The sequence below is a fragment of the Squalius cephalus genome (genome assembly GCF_949319135.1).
Source record: "Squalius cephalus genome assembly, chromosome: 9".
NCBI classification, from domain to species: Eukaryota; Metazoa; Chordata; class Actinopteri; order Cypriniformes; family Leuciscidae; genus Squalius; species Squalius cephalus.
The window spans coordinates 28,474,268-28,494,276 of NC_137130.1; the positions used below are offsets into that span (position 1 = coordinate 28,474,268).

A 20,009-nucleotide genomic window follows, 5' to 3' on the forward strand; every position below is an offset into this window, starting at 1 on the left:
TTAGCAAAAGTCTAACCTTTCATTGAAGTAAAAGAATTGAAAGTGGGGGGGGAAATCACATTATGAAATAAATGTTTTTCTCCAAAACACGCTGGCCATAATTATTGGCACCCCTAGATTTTTTTACGAGTAAAATATCTCTGAAGTATATTCCCATTAATATTTACCTTTTTTAGCACACCAGGGTGACTAGGAACATGAAATTGTCCAGCTATGACTTCTTGTTTTACAGGAGTTTAAATATGAGGAAACACAAAGGCCAAATTTCTTTAATCATCCATCACAATGAGTAAAACCACAGAATATAGTTCTGATGTGCAGCAAAAGATTGTTGAGCTTCACAAAATAGAAAGTGGCTGTAAGAAAATATTTAAAGAATTGAAAATCCCCATTTTGACCATCAGGGCAATAATTAAGAAGTTATAATCAACTAAAGATGTTACGAATCTGCCAGGAAGTGGACGTGTGTCTAGATTGTCTTAATGCACGGTGAGGAGGAAAGTTTGAGTGGCCAAAGACTCTTCAAGGATCATAGATGGAGAATTGCAGGGATTAGTTGAGTCTTGGGGGTCAGAAAGCCTTTAAAGGGGGGGTACAATGGTGTTTCATGTATTCAGAGTTGTTTACAGTGTTAAAGAGATGGATTCTCATGCATAACATGGCCAAAGTTTTTAAAAAATATTTTGGACGAATAACGGAGAATTTCTGTGCCGAAAATCTTACTTCCGGGTTGGTACAAGTTTCGGCTGGTTTTTTTTCGACCGTGGATCTAATGACGTAGACCAAAGTGGAACTCCTTATATGAGCATTTCTCCCGGAAAAGCGCGGCCGCGCACACCTCGACCAGAGGAGAGCGAGACCGCGCACATCAACGCGCTTCAACAGGAAATCATCGGCAGCGCTGCATAGTGTCCCCAAAGTGTGTTTTTGGATGTGAGGGAAAGCTTCCCAAAGAACCCAGCGTTAGGAACAGTGGATGCAGATTGTTGTGTAGTTGTGTGGACTGTTTGTTCCCTGCATTTCGACGATGAATGTTTTATAAACAAAACCCAGATCGACGGATTCTCTCTATGGCTCTGGCTTCGCCCACACGGCCCGCCTCCAGACGCTCGGGTTTTTTCGGAAAGACTCGGTACAGCCTATCTTTAAACTAAAGAAACTAATAAAACTAAAGACTTTTTTGAGATATGAAAGATGCAATACTACTCTATAGGTACTCAAGATTAACAGGAGATTGAGTGAAAATGAGCATTTCACCCCCCCTTTAAAAAAATGATCAAACAACCCCTACACAACCACATGTTGTTTGGGAGGGTTTCAAGAAAAATCATCCTCACTCCTCCAAAAATAAACTCCAGCATATTCAGTTCTCAGACACGGCTGGATCTTCAAAAGGGACCGGATTCTGTGGTCAGATGAAACAAAAAAGTGCTTTTTGGCAGCAAACCCAGCAGATGTGTTTGGTGCACACAGGGATGAAGAGTACCCCATGCCTACGGTTAAATATACTGCTGGATCTTATATGTTGTGGGCCTATTTTTTAGCTGGAGGTCCTGGACATCTTGTTCAGATACATGGTATTATGGATTCTAGCAAATACCAACAGATAATAAATCAAAACCTGACGGCCTCTGCTAGAAATCTTATAATGGGCCGTGGTTGGATCTTCCATCAGGACAACGATCCAAAACAAACATCAAAATCAACACAAAAATGGGTAACTGAGCACAAAATGAAGCTTCTGCCATGACCATCCCAGTTCCCTGACCTGATGAGTGGAGTGAACTGAAGAGAAGAAGCACCAACATGAACTTGTGAATCTGAAGGATCTGGAGAGATCCTGTATGGAGGAATGGTCTCTGGTCTCTTGTCAGATGTTCTCCAAACTCATCAGGCATTATAGGAAAAGACTCAGATCTGTTATCTTGGCAAAAGGAGGTTGCAAAAAGTATTGAATAACAGGGAGCCAATAATTATGGCCAGCGTGTTTTGGAGAAAAGCATTTATTTCATAATGTGATTTACCCCCCACTTTCAATTCTTTTACTTCAATGAAAGGTTAGACTTTTGCAAATTTTTTGAATGAAAGATCAAAAGGATAAACAATGCAGATTTATTTTTTACAGCCATTTTTGATCATATTCACCAGGGCTGCCGTTAATTCTGACCACAACTTTAATTATTATTCATTTATCTACCCATAAACTTGTTTAGGAAGCCATAAATTATAGTGGCAAGAATAACTTTGTGAAACCTTTGGGGCTGGTGGTTTAAATTAAGACAGGAGTATGCCTTAATCTAGTTAATCATGCATTTCTTTTCTTTTATTCCACAGCTGATGTGTGCAGTTTTTTTTTTTATTGCTTGCATTAAAATAATTTTCTCTTGTTTTGTTTTTTAATTGCAGTCTTTTTCTTCTGCCTTTCATGCTTATCAGCTCCATGCAATTTTCAGCTTTTCTTGGTTCAGCTGCACGCAGTCTGAAAAGGTTTTTTGGCAGTTTGCTAAAATAAAAGAGCCATTCTAAGAGCCATGGTTTAAGCTGTTGACTTTTCTACCTTGAGAAAGAACGTTAAACGAACAACTTAAAAGGGCATGACAAATCATGGCATAAGACTGACATCACTCACAGCGTACCAATGCATTATCCCTCATGAACAAATATAGCCTATCGTCTGATGTTTGCATACGTGCATACAGTAAACCATTACCACATTCCTTCATGAATAAACATGATGTCTGATGTTTGTATACATACATACCAACGTACCATCGCGTCACATATGCAAATGTAGTCTCAAATACAACTATTTCTGCTGTTGACGCGGTCAAAATACACGCGTTTCGTTTAAAGACAATTGACCCCGATAGATTCCATAGTGATCCACACGTTGACGATCACACGTTGTCGTGAATGGTTTCAAGGTAGTTTGTGACGTCAGAAAAAAACAGTGATTTCAAACCGCGTTTTTGGTTAAGGAGAAACTACTCGGCAATGTTGTTGACTTATGAATTTGTACACGATTAAAAACACCACATAGACATATAAACAACATTAAAAACTTGATTTTCACCACAGGGGGACTTTAACAGTCAACTTTAAATAAGTCTGTTTACTTCATGTTTCCATGTTCAAGTCTGTTTAGTTAATGTTGAAGATCCGTTCGTTAAACTGCACATTGGTATTTATTGGATGAAAATAGCATGAGGTTTGAACATGATGTAGTGGGTACTACAGCAGCCCTGCTTCTGGACAATGGGGAAATAAGCACACTGATAAGCCCAGCAGAATTACACTGAGGAAGATTAATTAAAATGTCAAAGAATTCAATCCCAACAAGCAAAGGAATGAGGCTGATTATCTGAGCCACCAGGTGTGTTTTCACAAGCAACGTCAAAGCAATGCCTCCTGTTTACTAATGAGAGTTTATTTTAGCTTTCAATTAGATATGCACAACCTACTGTGACACTGACAGTCATTGATTAATGTTGCCTGGCCCAGTCAAGAAGTCTATATTAGAGTCTATACTGTGACTCCATTTCATTCAGTTTCTAAAGCTTTTTTGGTTTATTTTGATTTGTTTTGTTTAGTTTCCAAAGCTTAATTAAACTGACCCTGGGATTATATGACTAACATTCACAGAAATTAAAGTTAAAGAGATCCCACTGCGCAATGTGACGTCGGAGTGACGTCATTTTCATGTTTGGCTGTCCAAATTCGGTCCATTGAATGGGTTTTGTGACGCCAGGCGACGTCTTTTTTCGACGTCTTCTGCACGTCTAATGTTGACGTCCGTCCACAAAAGTTCGTTTGTGGGAAGAAGGAAGGAGACGGGGTCGGCTTGCTGTGGATTGGGTGTTTTATTAGATAAGTCTTTTCCAAACAATAATCGCGCTCAAACAAAACAGCGGCTTCTTTAGGCTTCTCCTCGTGAGACGACAGGCAGACACACACACACACACACACACACACAAACACACACACACACACACACACACACACACATGATCTTAGCGTTACAAGCGCCAACGCTCTACTGTTTGAGCTACAGCATCACACCTTTGTACGCGTCTCCAGTTATCACCTGAGTTTTTGGAAAATTATCTTAAATAATTTTAAATAATCTGTATTCATATGTATTAATCATGTTGATAATAATAATGTTGATATTTGTAAATAAAAAAAAATATTACATAGTAATCATGTAAATTTCCTGCACCTGTCATAGACGTCCAAATGACATCCAAAAAAATTACCCAGTTCAAAGGTCCAATGTTGAACGTCAATATGACGTCCAAGCTGGGTCATGGTTGGACGTCCAAATAGTGGACCTAGTTTGGACGTCGAATAGATGTCCAGAAATGGTCATGGACCGACGGACCCAATATAGACATGATCTGCACGTCTATCCGACGTCCAATGTTTAGTGGGATAGTTCACCCAAAAAATGAATTATTTACTCACCCTCATTTCGTTCCAAACCCCTTTTTTCCCGGATTCCACAAAAGATGATGTTTGGCTGAATGTCTAAGATGCTCTTTTCAGAAATGAAGGCTGATTAATATGTCGAAACAACATTAAAGGCAAGATATTTGGTGAATTACGGCATAAATTATCTTTCTTCAGAAGACTTGACATACTGTGCAAGAGTGATATTGACTGTGCATGTCTGTTTAAAATCTCATTTTGTGTTTTATGAAAGAAAAGCAGGCAGGTTTAGAATGACATGATGGTGAATAAATGATGACAGCATTGTCATTTTGGGTGAACTGATGCTTTAATAATGGATAGCAGGAATGAAGGTACCTTTTCTTTGGCCTCACATATGTTCAGTAATAACAAAAGCTGGTGCAGTTCTGTACACATAAAATTATGAATTATTTAAACGGACTGATATGACCTCATACTTCTTACTTCATACTTATTTTTGCAACTACATGTCATTATAGATCACATATATTACAGGCAGCTCATTTTTTACTGTGTTTATTACTGTGTTTTCTGACAAAACATATCCTTTCTGAAAAAAATTGATGGACCTATTGATGTCTGAAATGTTGAACTCAAATGGTCCGCACCACCGTAATTTCGAATAGGTCATACAAGTGAAGGAAGCCTGAAAAAATGACCACGGCATAATCACTTGGATAATTGCACTGTATTACATCATGTGCGATATCCACTTGCACAATTACTGTCCATTCTGGCTCCCTTCTGACAATAATACAATAAAATTTCCAGCTGGTCATTTGCGCTTTGAATGGTCTTCATGTTCTGCTTCAGTGGGAAATTAACAGAGCTTGCAGACAAAACCTCAACTCACAATTTAAGCTTTAACCTTTTTTCTGGCTTTGATTTGAAGAGATTGCTTACTAATCTTTATGCTAGTTTGGTATCTATACATTGCAGACATTTGGATGAAAAACAGTGTCTGAAATACTTTTTTCTGAGGTGTTTTGGGAGGAAACTGTCAGATTTTTTATAAAAAATATTCAAATCATAAATCATTCAGCTCAGTGAATCAAAGATGTGGCACTCTTTGAGACACTGCTGTACCGCACAATTCCTTTGAGGACAGACTGACAGCAGCTGGAGGGCTTGTTCAGACTAGAATTCAAAATGTCTTATTAGCTTTGGCTTTATACAAAGAAATTAGAAATAATATTAATAGGGGAGACTATCAGTTAGAAATAAGCTGCAGGAAAAGCTGACAATTATTTAAAAGTAACTTTCAATTAAAAAATAAAATCATTAAGATTTGAACTGATGTCCATGTTTTCTATAGCGTTACAAGCCACCTGGGACAGGTTGTAAAAACAGCACTCTTTGTACTTGAAATTAATTCAGTTAATAACAGTTAGGTGTAAATTGTATTTTCCCAAACAACATGAATTTATAGCAAATAAAGACTGGGAAATAGATACTTTGTCATAATGTGAATAGCCTAAAAGAAAATGTAATCCAATTTGAAAAATTATTAAGAAATTATGAAAAAATGATAAATTATGGGAAACATGACAATGTGGTTTTTAAAAAATGTTTTTGTTGGAAAAGCAAAAAAAAAAAAAACATGAATATGTGGCACTCAAGTTTTTTTTTTTATTATTATGTTATGTTTTAAATGTAAAATTACATTTAAAAAAATCTAAATTATGAAAAACATGAAAATATGGCATTCATAATTTTTTTAATTAAAAATGTTAATATTAATAAAATATTAGAAAAAATCAAAATTATGAAAAACATGAGAATTGTATAGACCTTATGCACCAGAGAAACGAGGGCGCCGCCATCTTTAGAATAAAATTATTAAGAAATTATGAAAAAATGATAAATAAACATGGCAATGTGTTTTTTATAAAAAAAGGTATTTTAAAAAATGTGTTTGTTGTAAAAAAAAAACATGAATATGTTGTTGTATTATTATGTTATGTTTTAAATGTAAAATTACATTTAAAAAAATCCAAATTATGAAAAACATGAAAATATGGCATTCATAATTTTTTTAATTAAAAATGTTAATATTAATAAAATATTTGAAAAAATCTAAATTATGAAAAACATGAGAATTGTATACACCAGAGAAACGAGGGCGTCGCCATCTTTAGAATAAAATTATTAAGAAATTATGAAAAAATGATAAATAAACATGACAATGTGTTTTTTATAAAAAAGGGTATTTTAAAAAATGTGTTTGTTGTAAAAAAAAAACATGAATATGTTGGTGTATTATTATGTTATGTTTTAAATGTATAATTACATTTAAAAACATCTAAATTACATTTTAAAAAAACATTTTTGTTATCACATATGTGATATTCATAAAGTTTTAAAAACATTAATTAAAAAACAGGAAACAATTAGAAAAAGTGAAAAACATGGAAATGTGGAATTCATAATAAGCCATGAAAAGAATTTTATTTTCATAGCTAGCAGTTATGAATGAAGATTGGCATCTCAAAAAGGCATATACATTCCGGCATTTTAATGAATTCAGCATAGCATAATTTAATCATAAATAATGGTTAGATAAACAATCATTATGTATTTCAGGATTTACCTGCCTCTCGGCTGCTTTCAGAATGATGCTTATTCGATATATTTTAATGAGATCGCTTGCTTCAGTTCCCAGATTATCTTTAAAAAGCCAGCCAAAAGATTCAGTGGCCTCTGTTTGTCTCCTGCAAGAAAGTGACAGCACTTCTTAATTAGACTTAAAACACACTGCGGTGCCACCATACGGCGAAGCTTTTCTCAGGCGCTTTCTGAGCAGAGTGTTTACAACACAATTCCGTAGAGCTTTGCTAATGAGGACGTTATACATGCAACACACAACATTGCAATTTCCTGATTTGAAGATTTCTCAGCCATCATTTAATAATGTTCATGTTTAGCCACTCATTACTTTCAGTGTGCAACTATACTCCCGAGCCTCAAACAGTTCAGAATTACTATAACTAAAAGCTTGCAGCAAATGGACAGCAGTTTCAGGGTTGTTAGGATTAGTATTATTTTACATTGTGTGTGTGTGTGTAGAGTGCTGGCAGTGCATATACTGTAGCAGCTTCAGTTAGTGTCTTCTATACATTCTCATGTTTCATTTCCTGAGACATTAATTAATGATACAGAATATTGCAGTTTTACTCAACTGACTTTATCTCTCCAAACTAAGGCCAGTGCTCTCTCCAAACATTGAACATGACCATTGAAACTGACTCTTAATTTAGCAAAACAGTTCAATTCCACCGAATAATGAAGTACCTCTGACATTTAGTCAAAGCAAATACTGACATCAAATTGTTCTCTATTGATTGCATAACGCATTCAGCTACAGACACACAATATTCTGTTATATAAAGCTTGTTCATATTATAATGTTATGCCAAGTGACTGAAAGTTTGGGGTCAGTAACAGTGTGTAAATTGCATACTACTGTATGGGTACTATGGGTTTTGAATTTACTTCATGCCCATTGAAAAGTACATTAGTATGAATGTGTCAAGTTGGTTTGGGTTTTGTTTTCACTTTCACGTTTCATGTCTTTTATTTTGTAATTTAGTCACAGTCATGGTTTCCTGGTTTGTCATGTGATTCCCTATCCCGTCATGTGATCCTGTTACGTGATTCCCCGGTCTCATGTGTATGTTCTGATTGGTTCCCTTGTTTCATGTGTCACATTCTCATTGGTTGATTGTTCATTGCTTCCAGGTGTGTCTTGCTAAGTCATTCATTAGTCTTTGTGTATAAATAGCCCTCATGTTTCCATTTATCTCTTGTTGAGTATTGTCCCTATAACCATTGTTGGTGAGGTTTGAGTCGAGTCGTTTATTTTGTATCGGTTCACATTGGAAGATAATAAATACTGCACTTGGGTTCTATCAAGCTTGCCTTCAGTGGACTATACTTACAGAGTGTGTGTAGTATGTAGTGGTGGGCAGATCGAAGCTTCGTAGAGCACTGAAACAGTTTAAGCAAATGTGCCGTATTGTGTTGAGGCTTCGAAACAATCTGAGTCTCCACAGTGACCACTAGTGGTCAGAACATTATAAATGCAACAAAAAACCCAGGCCAAACATGCATAAAAACACCTTTTACAAATCTTTTGGAATTTTTTTTTTAAAGCTACACTGTGTAGGATTTTCTTCCATCTAGTGGTGAAATTGTTTATGACTACCAACTGAATATTACTGTCTAGCCCCTCCCATTCAGAGGGCGTTTAATTTTATTTATTATTTCAAATCTGCCGGCAGTCGCGAGTAATCTCCCCCTCGCATTCGTCACGGTGCCACTGAGTGGAAAAACGCGAAAGGCGAAGCTTGAATTTCCAGGTATGTCCCTCTTTGGCACATGTATTTTCAAGATGGAGGCGCAACATGGCCGCCGCCATTCGAGCGACTCACTCGTGTGTATTCTAAATGGCAGATTCTACGCTTACGAGAATACATGATTAGTTGGTAGAAGTAATTACACATTAATGAGCACATATCACTTTGAAAGAACAAAGTGTTTTTTGCTAAGAATCAACTTAAAAAATTACACAGTGTAGCTTTAAAGTAAAATCTTTCAAATGCAATTATCTAATCATCTAATAAGGTTGTGATAAAGTCATCTAATAAAGTGTCTATATGTTCCTTTATCAATTGTCAGGGTTTGTTTTATGAATGGCTCAGCTAGCAGGCCAATAAGAGACCATTAACTACCATTATTCATTTCAATTAATTAATACTACACAAATGTACAAAACTGATCAGAGTTCAGGTAAAACCCACAGACATTTGTTCATTGATTTATGGGTTGACAGAGATCATCGCCCCCAGCGGTGAACCATTGAAATTTCGAAGTGTTTCGAAACAGTTATGACGTAATGAAGCCTCGTTTACTGAAATCACGTGACTTTGGCAGTTTGATACACGCTCCAAACCATTGATTCGGGACAAAAGATTTGTAAAGGTTTCGAAGCTTCATGAAGCAGTGTTTTGAAATTGCCATCACTAGTAGCCTATGAATAAATTTCGTTTACTACATCCGCCATGTTGTTATTATCATGTGACCTACCAGCATAATTTGCGTCGCTCCACCGCCATTCATAAATCCTCTCCCGTGGCCTCATGGGATAGTAAAGTGTCCATCGAATGCGCATTTCAGAATCTCATTGGAAGTAGTAGGTCATCTTTTGACATACTACTCTTTTGGCGGACTGTTTTTCGCATATTGTAGGGAAATATTCAATTTTGGACGTAGCGTAAGATATTTTTTCCAGTAAATATTAAAGAAATTAATACTTTTATTAGGCAAAGACACATTAAATTGATTTAAAGTGACAATAAAGGCATTTATATTAATGTTTAAAAAGATTTTAGTTGGTATCATCACCAGCATGTGAAAAAAAAAAAAACTGTGTAACCCAAAACATTTACACAACTGTTTATGAAAATGATGTGTTCAGATGGCTATGGATCAAAGGAAATATGTAAAATCTTTTGAGGAAAAACTCAGTCGAGAACACTGAATAATTTGTTGGACGTGTAACACTTTGAATACGCCGTGTGGGCTCCGTGAAACAGCACAACGCATAAGTTTTAAACAGAGACGAGCAGACGAGAAACAGATGGACCGAAAAGAAGTATGACCACGGGTTTCCAGGCAGCTGCTGATTTTTTGTTCATTACAGCCAGAAAACTCTCCTCATCTCTCTGTTCTCCATCAATCTGTTCCCTGTACCCTATCTTTCCCTTTCCCATTCTGCCTGCATCTTTTGTCTCTTTTACAGTCCGTCCTTCATTTCACAGAGCCTTATATGAAGTCATCGGATGTTTGTCCTGGTGGTTAAGGAGCCATGAAATGATCTGGCTGCCTGAGTGTCTGTATCAGTCTTTTGTCTTCCGCTAACAGCCTGTCACCAAAAGACTTTCCTCTTTAGCTTCTGCCATTAGTCTTGTGAGACATCACAGAGCTAGGTTACTGGCGTATCAATACTGAGAGAATGACATTAGTATTGACTGCATAGCTGAAGTCAAGGCAGACCATTGTAGCGACAGTGTTTTATTCTCAAACGTCTACATTAGGTGTACAGTATCATGACCGGACCCAATTCTCTTTTGAATTTGCTGGATCATTCCTACAGTTTGGTGGATTTTATGTCCCTGAAACAATACTAACACTAACAGTTCCATCAGTAATGAATGCCTACACAGAACCACAGAGTAACGCAATATTAACATAGAAATACGGTAACACTTTACAGTAAGGTTCATTAGTTAACATGAACTAAGAATGAACAAAACTTCTTCAGCATTTATTAATCTTAGTTAATATTAATTTCAACATTTACTAATACGTTATTAAAATCAAAGGTTGTATTTGTTAACATTAGTTAATGCACTGTGAACTAACATGAACAAACATTAACTAAAATTAACAAAGATTAATAAATACTGTGACAAATGTATTGCTCATTGTTAGTTCATCTTCGATAATACATTAACTAATGTTAACTAATCAACCTTATTGTAAAGTGTTACTGTAACTACTATTAACTAACAAGAAACTCTGATTAATAAATTAGTAACCGTGCTCATTTGAATGTGGTAGTTCACTATTAGCTAATCAAGTCCATCTGTGGTGAAAATCAAGTTTAATGTTGTTTATATGTCTATGTGGTGTTTTTAATTCGCTTTAAGACAAACCATGTGCAAATTCATAAGTCGACACCATTGCTGAGTGTTTTCTCCTTAAAACTGGACCAAAGACAGTCTCAAAAACGCGGTTTGAAATCGCTGGTGTTTCTGACGTCACAAATTAGTAACCAATCACGTCAATGTGTGATCATCAACGAGTGGATCTCTGAGCTGGTGTGAGTGAGTGGAGGCGGAGCTAATTTGCATACTAAATGAGGCAAGGGTGTATAATTACATTCAAGCTATTTTAAGGCATGACAAAATAATTCAAGGAAAAACGTTTATATATGTCATTTTGGTTATTGACTAGGTTACTTTAACTACTATTTTTTTCCATACCTCACAGAGGACTACTAAGAACTACTACAGGTTCATAATAAATGTGAATAATGCATAATTAATTCTAACCCGGTTAGTAATAACTGAAGTATTTCCAAATCCTTCAGAATGAATTACTCATTATTTGGAACAGTATATTCTAATGTGAAAATCACTATTACTTTCTAAAGACTGAAGTCTTTGTAAGCATTTGAGTTTTTTGTGAGGTTTTGGATAGTAACGACTCAAGTGTTACTATGTCCTACTCAAGGAATTACTAATAAGTGAAGATCATGGTGATGCATTAAGTATTACCAATTCCTTTAAGTATTACCAGTTCTTCTAACCCTAATTGATGGAGTGTATAGCTTTTCAACAACCAACATCATGGCCATATTCCAGGATGACAATGTCAAGATTCATCAGGCATAAATTGTGAAAGAATGGTTGGGAGGGAGCATGAAGAAACATTTTCACACATGAATTGGCACCTCTGAGTCCAGACCTTAAATTCATTGAAAGTCTTTGGGATGTGCTGGAGGAGACTTGAATCAGAGTGCTGGACTCTTGTGTTGTCACCAAAAATGGATGCACCCCTTGGTGGAAATGAATGTTGTGATCTTGTCAACTCATAATTCTACTCACAGTTTGAGCCTGATAAATCTTGACATTGTCATCCTTGAATGTTGAGAAGTTGTGTGTCCCTAAGCGTTAAGGTGCCAAGCATGTGCCACACCCCACTTAGCTTGTGAATTTTCCTATTAAGTTTTAGCTCCACCCACCTAATCTCAAGCCAATTAGGACACTATCAGGCCTTATAAATTGCACCTGTGCTCACAGCACCTTCATTCTGGTGCACATGGATGCACTGTGCAGAGGACTGAGTTCTTCCTTTGTTTTTCCCTGCGTGTGTGTATTTGACCATGTAAGTGCTTTTTTGACACTTAATTATTATTCTGTATTAAGTTTATCCTAAATGTGTTTATTTTGCTGTATTTCTTGCTTGGGCATGTTCTTTAGTTATTTACATATGTATTTGAGATTATATGAGTAGATGACTTCATGTATTGTTTAAATTCCTTTATTTCCTGTGGATTTCATGTTATGTTTATTGTGAACTAAAACATTGTATTTCTGTTCTTGTAGAAACCACACGCTCACACACATACATTTAATAAAGAAAGATGCTGTGTAATTGAAGTGACTGGACTGGATTGTTCTTACCGACACCTCCACTGGTTTTCAAGCCAGCCACCTACATCTCTCTATCAATCCTCCTTTTCATGGTCCTTCGAGCCGGAGCTCATTGATGATCAGTGGATATGTCTAGTCACTCCCTGCCCTCATTGTCTCAGCATGAGCGCCCACGTCGCCAAGCTCAGCTCCCCGCACGTTATGATGATTTCATCCTACAATATCCTCAGCGGTCGCAACCTACAGCAGAAGCACCAGAACAACAACTGCTCCATCCTGCAGATATTCCTGGTACTGGTCCTCATTATCAACCCTGGAAAGAAGATGAGTCTGAGGAAAAGCCAGAGGAGTTGGAATTGCCCACGGAGGGAGATATTCAGGAGTATATTCCACACCCTTATTCACCTGTCCTATCTGAGAGAGTGCAAACCCCTGAAGTTGAACACCAACATACCTCTCCAATAGCTCCCATTCCTGATACTCAGACTGCACTCCTACAGCAATTGGTAGAAGAATTAAGAAATCAGGGTAGACTAATCCAGCAGTGCATGCTTAGGAGCAGCACCCATTCCTCACGGTCTCGCTTGCCATCCCCTTGCCCTGATAATCTTAACCTTCAATCAGCAGCATCTCCACAAGCCCATACAGAGGACCATAGGCACCCTCCTCTCCTACTTCAGCCACAGCTTCCATCTCCTCTGCCTCCTGTAAGTCGTGCCCCTCTTACTCAACCTATGCCACAGTCGTTGCAGAGCACGAATCCTCCTGGCTGTGGTCAGTTTCCTGTCACATATCAAGCACCAGCCTCATATAACCCCATGCTCCCAGCCTATACACTGCCAAACCAACCTTTGCCTGGTGTTTTGTCCTATTCTGTCCAGCCGGCATACCAGCCTCTCAATGTGCAGCCCCACCACCTAACGTCAGCTGCCCCTCTAAACCAGCTAGTTCCTCCTATTGGCCCCCTGCAGTTAAACCATAGGAGGGTAGAAGGTCCTTCTTTCCCTGATCTCACGAGGGAGGATGAATGTCAATACATGATGTTAAAGATGGCCCTATCCAACTTGTTAGATCCAAGAGAATCAGAGCAATATAAATACCACATCCTATTGGATCATCTAAAGGTAGACCAGGCGAGGAGACTTGCTTTGGCTTATGTTTATGCTCCAGATCCTTATACTCGAGCTATACGAGCCCTAGATGAGCGTTACGGTCAACCTAGACAGCTTGCTTTGAAGGAGCTCCGGTCCATCATGGAGATGCCTGTTATTCGTACAGGTGATGGTAGAGGCTTGGACCAATTTTCTCTTCGAGTGCAAGCATTAGTAGGCCTCCTTCAGTCCATGGGCCCTGAGGGTCTCTCTGAGCTTACCTGTGGCTCACATGTTGAGCGACTTCTAGAGAAACTTCCCCATGAGCAGTTCTGCCAGTTTAAGAGATGGATATGCTTGAGTAGACCAGGTTCCCTTTCCTATAACCTCCTAGATTTTTCCAACTGGCTACAACAAGAAGCCCGCTGCCAGCCTAGGAGAGAAAGGACATTTCAGCCTATCCGGCAGAGGCCTCCTCCACCTCCTCACCCATTAAGAGGTACAACCATACTCCATGGTATTAAAACCTCCTCTCATATGACCTCCTCCAAAGCCCAAGTTCCCTCACCGAAAGTAATTCAGCCTCCTAACAACATGGCGGAATCCTATCCAGTGTGCGCTTACTGCAATTCTACTGAACATCATGTCAGTAAGTGTGGTGATTTCCTCCAGCTCACCAAAGACCAGATAACTAATTGGATCAAGGAACAGAGACGTTGTTGGCGATGTTTACGAGATCACTTTACAACCCAATGTAACCTGAAAGGACGCTGCAGCCAGTGTAATGGGAAACACCTACACATCCTATGCAACGTTAATCAGAGGCAAGTGCAAAATCTATATCTTGACCACCCTAGTGACTGCAATAAAGTACTACTGAAGGTAGTAAAAGTGACCCTGCGCAATGGAGACAGATCCTTAGACACTTATGCCATACTGGATGATGGGTCCGAAAGAACAATCCTCCTTCACCCTGCTGCCCAAACACTTCAGCTAAAAGGTAAATCTGAGAGTCTACAGCTGAGAACCGTGAGACAGGATGTTCAGACTCTTAATGGAGCTTCTGTATCCTTCACCCTTATTCCTAAAGTGCATCCTAATAAGTCCTATGTCATCAGTCAAGCCTTCACTGCTGAACAACTATCCTTGTCAGAACATTCTCACCCGGTGAAATTCCTCCAGCGGCGCTACTCACATCTCCGTCAGTTCCCTCTCAAACAGCTTAATAGAGTAAGGCCACTTCTCCTTATAGGAGCTGATCATACACACCTTATCATCCCAACACAACCTGTCAAATTAGGCCCTCCTGGATCCCCTGTAGCAATCAAGACCCGGCTCGGCTGGACACTGCAGGGTCCTGCAAGAGATCTTTCTAGCTTATCTTCTACTTGTTCTCATTATATCTCCTTTAAATGCCCACCTGATGACATCCACCATAATGTTCAGAAACTATGGCAGATTGATGCGTTACCACAGAGAAGCATGAAAGCAGTGGTTCGGTCCAAACAGGATCAAGAGGCAATGCACCAGCTTGAGACCCAAACTATCAGGACACCTGTTGACGGCGTTCTACGATATGCAGCACCCCTCCTCCATGTAGACCCCTGGCCCCCTCTGAAAGCCCCTAAGGAGGCAGTAATGTCCCGTCTCCGCAGCTGTGAAAGGCGACTCCTTCAAAATCCACAACAGGCAGAGAACTATACTGGTGAGATCCAGAAATTAGTTAATGCTGGGTATGTCAAAAAGTTGTCATCCTCTGAAATAGAAGATACTCCTGAGTCCTGGTTCATACCCCACCACAATGTGCATCACAATGGTAAAGATCGCATTGTGTTTGATTGCTCCTTCTCCTTCCGAAATCAGTGTTTGAACTCGCAGTTACTTCCTGGACCAATCCTCGGGCCTTCCCTCCTTGGAGTTTTGCTCCGTTTTAGGCAGCACAAGATTGCAATCAATGGAGACATTAAATCAATGTTTCACCAGGTGCGCCTATTACCCCAGGATAAACCTCTCCTGCGATTCCTCTGGCGTGACCTGGACTGTAAAGTTCCCCCAACTGTGTATGAATGGCAAGTCCTCCCCTTTGGCACAACCTCAAGCCCTTGCTGTGCCATTTACATCCTCCAGAGGATCATCAAAGATGCTCAGGCAGATGAGTGCATTCACAATTCCATACACAGTAATTTCTACGTAGATAAGTGTTTACAGAGTTTCCCCACTCCAGAGGAAGCCAAAGATCTCCTTAATAGCCTACGCACTACCCTCTCCTCTGGTGGCTTCGAAATCAGACAATGGGCCAGTAATGATCCTCAGGTCATCTGTCACCTCCCTCCTGAAGCCAGGTCAGAACAAACAGAGCTCTGGTTATCACACCATCCTTCTCTTGATCCCTTAGAGTCTACTCTAGGCCTCCTCTGGAACTGCCATACAGATACTCTCAGATACAGGCACAGAACCATTGAATCTACTACTCCAACTATGCGTCATATTTACAGAGTCCTTGCTAGCCAGTATGATCCTCTTGGCTATATCCTCCCTTACACCACAAGAGCCAAAATCATCGTCCAGCACTTATGGGGAAAGGCACGAGAATGGGATGACCCTAATCTCCCTCATGATCTCTTAAAAGCCTGGCTTTCATGGGAGAATGAACTTCCTAACCTCTCCACCATCACTTTGCCTCGCTGCCTCACACCTCATTCAGTAGACACCTCCTTAACCACTCAAGACCTCCACATCTTCTGTGATGCATCAGAGAAGTCCTATGGTGCGGTTGCCTACATGCGCACAGAAGATTGTCAGCAGCAAGGGAATGTGTCCTTTCTCATGGCGAGGTCCCGCGTTGCTCCCAAAAAACAACTTTCCATTCCACGACTTGAATTATGTGCTGCCCTCATAGGAGCTCAGCTATTCAGTCTCCTCCAAACAGAGCTCACCCTCCGTATCAGAAAGACTATTCTGTGGACTGACTCTACCACTGTACTCCATTGGCTCACCTCTGACTCTTGCCGTTACAAAGTTTTCGTTGGAACCAGGGTAGCTGAGATTCAGGAGCTCACTAAAGGCCAGGAGTGGTGTTATGTGGATTCTAAGAATAACCCAGCGGACGACCTAACTAGAGGAAAGCTACTTGCTGAACTTAGTAGGCCCTGCAGGTGGAACCAAGGACCTGCCTTCATGTTCCAATCCCCTGAACTGTGGCCCACTAGCCCTGTTATAGATCAATCTGATGATGCTGAAGAGTGCCGTAAGCCCAGTTTTTGTGGTGCTGTATCTCTCAGTCCATACCCCTCCATCCCTGACCCCAGTCAATTTGCCACCCTCCAAGATCTCCTTGACTGCATGGCCGCATCTCTTCATGGAGCGGCAAAGCCTCCATCAGCAGAAAACTATCGTGATTCAGAGACAGCCATCCTAAGACAAGCCCAGGTGGATTCCTTCAGGGATGATTTAGCCTGCCTTCAAACCCAAAAGCCCCTTCTTCCTTCAAGCCGTTTACTCTCCCTTGCCCCAGAGCTAGACCCAGCATCAGGGCTTATTCGAGTTGGCGGAAGGTTACGGCGAAGTAGTGATCTACCCCCTGATGCCATTCATCCAGTAGTCCTGGACCCTGCCCATCCAATCACAACGCTTATAATTAAGGATTGTGATGACCACTTACAACATCCTGGGCGAGAGAGGCTATTCGCTGAGTTAAGGAGGCGGTACTGGATCCTGAGGGGTCGTGAGGCAGTTAAAAAATATCAGCATAGGTGCCCGAAATGCCAACAGTTCCGAGCACATCCTGTTATTCCCCAAATGGCGGATCTCCCTCCCGCTCGCCTTCGCCTGAACACACCTCCATTCTATTCCACTGGGATGGATTGTTTTGGGCCCTATACAGTAAAGATTGGCAGACGAACTGAGAAAAGGTGGGGAATAATTTTCAAATGTCTGACGACTAGGTGCGTGCATCTTGATCTACTCAGTCACATAAATACAGATTCCTTCCTGATGGCGCTCAGGCGCTTTATTGCTCGCAGAGGTAAACCATTTGAACTACTCTCTGACAGAGGTACCAACTTCATTGGCGGTAAGAGAGAGTTACTTGATGCCTATCAATCCCTGACCCCTGACCTTCAGGAAGCTCTAGCTAAGCAGAGGATTTCCTTCAAATTCAATCCTCCATACGCACCTCACTTTGGTGGAACCTGGGAGCGTGAAATACGCTCCATCAAAATCGCTCTGGAGACTACCCTCGGTGCTCAAATTGTCAGTGAGGAGGTATTACGCACAGTAATGATTGAAATTGAAGGCATCTTAAATTCCAAACCCATAGGCTATGTGTCTTCTGACATTGCTGACCCTGACCCGGTGACCCCTAACTTGCTGCTGATGGGGCGGCATGATGCTTCCCTTCCTCTGGTTACATATCCAGACTCTGAGCTGCACAGTCGCCGTCAATGGCGTCACAGCCAGATCCTTTCTGATCATTTTTGGGCCCATTTCCTTCGAAATTATCTTCCCTCTCTCCAGTCCAGACATAAGTGGCGTACAGATCATCCTAACCTACAACCTAACACTGTTGTTCTAATACTAGATCCTCAACTTCCCAGATCCCAATGGTCAGTGGGTAAGGTCATCTCCCTTCATTCCAGCAAGGATGGCCGTTGTAGGGTTGCTGATGTCCAAGTCAAGGACAGGACATATACAAGGCCCATTGCCCGCCTCATTCCTCTTCCTGCCCTGCCTGATCTCCCCTGATTGATCAAATTTGCTATACAAATTTGGGGGCGGCTGTTGAGAAGTTGTGTGTCCCTAAGCGTTAAGGTGCCAAGCATGTGCCACACCCCACTTAGCTTGTGAATTTTCCTATTAAGTTTTAGCTCCACCCACCTAATCTCAAGCCAATTAGGACACTATCAGGCCTTATAAATTGCACCTGTGCTCACAGCACCTTCATTCTGGTGCACATGGATGCACTGTGCAGAGGACTGAGTTCTTCCTTTGTTTTTCCCTGCGTGTGTGTATTTGACCATGTAAGTGCTTTTTTGACACTTAATTATTATTCTGTATTAAGTTTATCCTAAATGTGTTTATTTTGCTGTATTTCTTGCTTGGGCATGTTCTTTAGCTATTTACATATGTATTTGAGATTATATGAGTAGATGACTTCATGTATTGTTTAAATTCCTTTATTTCCTGTGGATTTCATGTTATGTTTATTGTGAACTAAAACATTGTATTTCTGTTCTTGTAGAAACCACACGCTCACACACATACATTTAATAAAGAAAGATGCTGTGTAATTGAAGTGACTGGACTGGATTGTTCTTACCGACACCTCCACTGGTTTTCAAGCCAGCCACCTACATCTCTCTATCAATCCTCCTTTTCATTGAATATGGCCATGATGTGTCTTCCTACATGGTTGTTGAAAAGCTATACACTCCATCAATTAGGGTTAGAAGAAAATATAACATGCTAGAAACATAATAATCACCACAATAATGATCCAATCATAGACTCTGAAGCATTTGCCTATTTAAATCCAAACAGTGAATTTTTTTTTGTATTAGTCAGCTTGAAGCCAGAGCTTGACCAGTGTTTTTCTGATTGACAGACATTTTCTTCCTCCAATAAGACTAAAAATAACTGAATTTTTAACTTTTTTTCCAACAAAAATCCGCCAACTCTAGTCTCTACTACTGAATTAGTGAATTAGTGAATAATACAAAGGTCCTTGAGGCAGCTGAGAAGTCCTCTAAGTTTTTCCCCACTTTAATTATTCTGTTCACACCAAGTTTTATTCTTCAAAGGCTGTTTAATATAGCACAATACACCAGTTGCACATGTTGCTAGATCTTTCTTAAGAGGTCTTTTGAAACCACGTGGTGGAAACTGTCTTTCAAATGGAGCTGCCGCTTGGGCTCTTGTGGATCTATTACCATAATGTGTCTGCCATTTCCTTTGCTTACGCCCTACACCGAAACTCTAATTTAAAGTGACTTTCCAGACACTCGTATTAAGTAAACCCCAGTGTATCTGCTTTGAATGGAGATGAGGTGCGAGTCCCAACAAAGCTTAAACAGCCAGAATGTCATCAGCTCTTATGCGGACAATTACGGCCCTTGTAAGGACACTTCACATTTTACTTTGATAACACTCTGTATGGTGTTATATCAATAAACTGGCCCAGAATTCAAAAGCTTACTGGGAACTGCCATGAGCCTGCTATAGTTAATCTTGA

At 39.8% G+C, this 20,009-nt stretch overlaps 1 protein-coding gene across 1 annotated transcript in view; it reads left to right on the plus strand.

Moving 5' to 3' along the window:
• Positions 1-20,009, plus strand: part of enox1 (ecto-NOX disulfide-thiol exchanger 1) — a 456,290-nt gene that overhangs the window by 67,917 nt on the left and 368,364 nt on the right. The gene's annotated exons all lie outside the window — the stretch shown is intronic.